This window comes from Dipodomys ordii, unplaced genomic scaffold (genome assembly GCF_000151885.1).
Source record: "Dipodomys ordii isolate 6190 unplaced genomic scaffold, Dord_2.0 Scaffold5, whole genome shotgun sequence".
In the NCBI taxonomy this organism is placed as follows: Eukaryota; Metazoa; Chordata; class Mammalia; order Rodentia; family Heteromyidae; genus Dipodomys; species Dipodomys ordii.
In genome coordinates this window covers 36,668,783-36,673,459 of record NW_012267221.1, presented here as the reverse complement: position 1 = coordinate 36,673,459, position 4,677 = coordinate 36,668,783, and the positions used below count along the sequence as shown (strand labels likewise).

The window sequence follows — 4,677 nt, the reverse complement described above, 5'->3', positions numbered from 1 at the left end:
GAAGAAAGAAAGAAAGAAAGAAAGAAAGAAAGAAAGAAAGAAAGAAAGAAAGAAAGAAAGAAAGAAAGAAAGAAAGAAAGGAAGGAAGGAAGGAAGGAAGAAAGAAAGAAAGGAAAGGAAGGAAGAAAGGAAGAATGGAAGGAAGGAAGGAAGGAAAGAAGGAAGGAAGGAAGGAAGGAAGGAAGAAAGGAAGGAAGGAAGGAAGGAAGCAGGAGGGAGGGAGGGAGGGAGGAAGAGAGGGAGGGAGGAAGGGAGGGAAGGGAAGGAAATGGTTAAATGGTAAATTCATGTTATATATATTTTATAGAACAAAACTAGAGTCTCAAGGAAATGCACATTTCAAAGGCATTTGGCACTAATAAGAGCATAATAAATATTTGCTGATTGAAGAGAAGCTTCAATAGAGTCATGAAAATTATTTTAAAAGAAAGGCCCTAGGCTATTTGTCTTGACACTGATTTTGTGTAGCAGTTAAACTAATTTTTAATAGACTATGCATTTCTATTCAGTAATCTGGGTGTAAACAAAGAGATTAGTGCACTTTACAAGAAGAGCCTAAAGCTCCTCAATCAAGTCATTTCTTGGGGCATCTACTGTTCTTCACTTTAAGGCTGTAGATTGCTTTGAGAGCAAGAAACACATTCCATCTCCCCCATGACACACAGTGGGAGTTCTAGAAATCCACAAGTTCTCATTCCACTAAAGATAAACCTATTTAAAAGGATTTTCTTGCAGCAAAATTAATCTGTAAAGGATTACTCATTACAAAAACTTTAGAATTAAAACAATCAGAAAGCCAGAATTATAAGCTTTTACAAGATGATGATGATTATTTCTGCAATCATAAATGAGTTATTTGATCTAATATACATCCCCCAAATGTTATAATTATAAAGTAGAGCTTACAGATTATGTTATGCATCATGGATGGGACTAGCAGTATAACTGTTAAGATTTCTATTTACTCTTCCACTTTGTAGAAAAAGTGTTTATTATTAAAGATGTTTATAAACTGTTTGATGGAAGACACACATTTCAAGTGAAACATTTTCCTCTAAAGGAACATAAACTAATAAAAGAATATAATACCGTTTATTTGAAAAGTTCAAAGTACTAAAAAGATACAAATGTTCTACACAGGGGACAAACCTCTGCTTATTCCACACCTTAAGACTAGGTTAAAAACTGAGAGGCTCCACAATGTGCTGGGTTAGAGTGACTGTGTGTGTGTGTGTGTGTGTGTGTGTGTGTGTGTGTGTGTGTGCACGCGCGCGCGTCCTAAGTAATCCAGGCATTCTCTTTTACCATTTGTGTCTAACACCCTAGGTGATTCTAGGCTGAGCATCTTTCCACCTACATACAGTGTGCACCCACTGTCTACGACTCACGAACCCACACCTCAAAAGGCAGAGAGAACGAAAAGCAAGGAGGTAAAGATGTTCCTAAGCGCAGGGCATCAGGTAGGTCTGGGGGCCGCGGGCAGTGTCTACCTGGGAAGCGGCTCTGAAAAGCCTGTGCGACGGGGCCAGGGCGCTGCCAGCGGCGCCCTCTACCTGCTGAACCACGGCTCTGACAAGTGTCAGATCAGCTTCTCCTACCTAGACCTGCTAAGGAGACGACTTGAAAGAAATACAAATTCAAGTTTGCCCGCCACTCCTTTCCTCCCCGCGCGGATTTCTCTCCGATGGCTTCTGCAGAGCCGGGGGACCGCGGGGACCCTCGAGTTCCTCCCCGCGGATGATCGCGGCGGCGCTGCCCGGGTGGGCAGGGCCAGGCCGGGTCCCCCCCCACCCCCACCCCGCACCCCTCACCCCGCAGGCCGGGGCGCCCCAGGCCGGGAGTCCGCCCGGCCTGTTTGACTCACCTGCCCTGCGGAGACGCGGGGGAGCGCGCGCGCCGCCCGGCCAGCGCCGGGCACCCAGATCCGAGGAGGAGGATGGGGAAGCCCGGGCGGCGGGGACCCGAGGGTGTCGGTGGCGTAAGGAGGAAACGTATTACCTAAGCCGGGGATGCAGAGGGGGGAAGAAGGCTTACAGTCTTTCCCTCGAGAAACGGAAGAGGGAGGAGAGAGAGGGGGAGGGGGGAGGAGGAGGAGGAACACGAGCCGCGCGGGGAGGCGTGGAGGGGCGCCGCGGGCTAGAACAGGGGTGCCAGGCGTCTGGGCGCGGGCTCAGCGCCAGAGCCCCGGGCCGGGAGGACGGCGGAGGTCACCCGAGAGGAAGGCAGAGCCCGGGCGACGGCCTGGCCTGGAAGCCCTGGAGCTCAGCATCTGCCAGGTCCCCGCCCCCTAGTTTCCCCTAGGACGGTGGCTGTGGCGCGGAGAGGCGGGGTGACGCCTCCAGGCTTCTAGGGCAGGCGAGGGCATCCCACGCCTGCAGAGCCCGGCGTCCACCACGTCACAAGTGGAGCGTGATGAGTCAGATGGGAGGGCCAGGAAGGAAAGGACTCCGCATTGTTCCTCTTGTTTTCCTGGTTAGCCGCCCACAACATTCACTTTTAAAAATCCTGTTCCTTCATTCATCAGTACTGTGGGAAATGACTGCGGATTTGACGGCTGGGTTGGCAGCTGGGCCAGAGGCACTGGGGTCCAGGGTCTTAGTGGGAAGGACGCTGAATGCTCACCATAGCCACATCTCCTTTGCAAGGTGTGGGCCTAGCGACCTAGACAGACGTGTGTCATGGGTAGGGAATGGATCTAGCTCTAGGATGGTTTGGGGTGGCAGAGGGGACTAGGACTAGGCAGTTCTGGGGAGTACGGGTAGGAATTTCTGTTTCGAATGGGAACATAAAGCGATTTGAGTAGAAGGGGGTCTGGCATAGACTAACCCAAGCAGAGGAATGTTTGTGAGTGCCTGGAGACTTCCAGGGCCGCGCTGGTGACCCTTATACTCCATGCTTCTGGTGGACTTCTGACAGTAGATTTGAACTTCCAAGATTCCTTCCAAGGCTTCCATTGGGTTCTGCAAACATGATTTCCTATCCTTATTGATTCAAGTCTGTTCCTTACTGCTGCAAGTGCCCAAGGTCATCCTTGTCTTTCCCTTCTTTTTTTCCCCCCTCCTCCATCCAAATCCAGCCCTAAATCTAGTCCCAACTTCTGTAAATAGTGTCTTCAATAAAATCTCTTCAGTTGAAACATCTGAGTAAAGGTTGGTTCCTGTTATGACAGACTGATACGTAGTAAGGAACACTGTTGATCATCACAGAACACAAATCTTTTATTCTTTATTGAAGCAGGCTCTGTAAAATGTCAGATTTTACATCCAAGCTTTTGATCATTTGTGAGGCAATTACAGAATGATTTATATGTTTCCTGAGCAGGAATTTGTGCTACTGCTTTGAGGCCACTGTTCAGGAACAGCACATTCATGACTATCATTCTTAATGCTTCCAGTAGTTCTTGCAAACTAACACTCTTGCATTTAAAGAAATTATACAGCCCAGCATTGTGATACTCAAACTTTAATATTCTTAGCTTTTGTTTTTGTTTTTGTTGGTCATGGGCTTAAACTTCAGGCTTGGACACTGTCCCTGAGCTCTTTTGCTCAAGGCTAGTACTCTACCATTTTGAGTCACAGTTCCACTTTTGGTTTTCGGGTGATTAATTGGAGATAAGAGTCTTGTGGACTTTGCTGCCCAGGCATAGCTTTGAACCATGATCCTCAGACCTCAGCCTCCTGAGTAGTTAGGATTACAGGTGTGAGCCACCCATGCCTGGCTCAAAATTCTTATATAGACTAGATCTAGATTGCATTGCTATAGCTGAGATAGGACTTAGAAACCATCTCCTCATCTTTGAAGCAGACTTTGACATATAAATTTGGAGTCTCAGAGTCCAAGATACACACAAGTATTGATTGTTATATTTCTTCAGGTTAAAGGCCTAGAATTACATGGTCACTAATATAATTTCACCAATTACCCTTCAACACACTCCTTACCATGAATCATGTTGCCTACCTCATTACTGTTTCTGTCAATGCAGTCATATCAACTGGCATTGGCATTACAATTACTGTCACACAGATCAACACTGTGTGCTTGCTACGACTGTGCCTCATACCTGAAATAAGCTATTGGAAATGTGATACTGGTTTTGGCTATAGTTCACTGGATTATAATGAGCATTTTCAGCAATTGCCACCTCTGTCTCTCAGGTTAGGCATACATAAAAATAACTCACAGGGCTGCGCATAGTTAATAAAATGTGAGTTACGTCAATGATCAGATATGATTTAGTTGTAAGAAATTCTTGCACCATATTGCACAATCTTATTCTTGTGTTCCCATTAAATCACTAATATAAATCAATCTTAGCTAGTCAACTTAAGAAAGACTGAATCGCCGGGCGCTGGTGGCTCACGCCTGTAATACTAGCTACTCAGGAGGCTGAGATCTGAGAATCACGGTTCAAAGCCAGCCCAGGCAGGAAAGACTGTGAGACTCCTATCTCCAATAAACCACCAGAAAACTGGAAGTGGCGCTGTAGCTCAAGTGGTAGAGCGCTTGCCTTGAGCTGAAGAGCTGAAGGACAGTGCCCAGGCCCAGAGTTCAAGCCCCACAACTGACAAAAAAAAAAAAGAAAGACTGAATCACATGAATTCAAATCATAACTAGGATTTGTTTAAAAAAGATTTGGGAAAGGAATTCTTAACATTTGTGATAGTTTTTTAAACT

The 4,677-nt window shown here is 46.4% G+C and overlaps 1 protein-coding gene across 1 annotated transcript in view; it reads right to left on the bottom strand.

The window, feature by feature from the left end:
- The window catches only part of Inpp1 (inositol polyphosphate-1-phosphatase), a 25,621-nt gene extending 23,586 nt beyond the window's left edge, over nt 1-2,035 (bottom strand). Inside the window, exon 1 of the mRNA XM_013027080.1 lies at nt 1,865-2,035. The gene's annotated coding sequence lies outside the window, so the exon portion shown is untranslated. The remainder of the gene's footprint in view (nt 1-1,864) is intronic.
- Between the last annotated feature and the right edge of the window lie 2,642 nt (nt 2,036-4,677).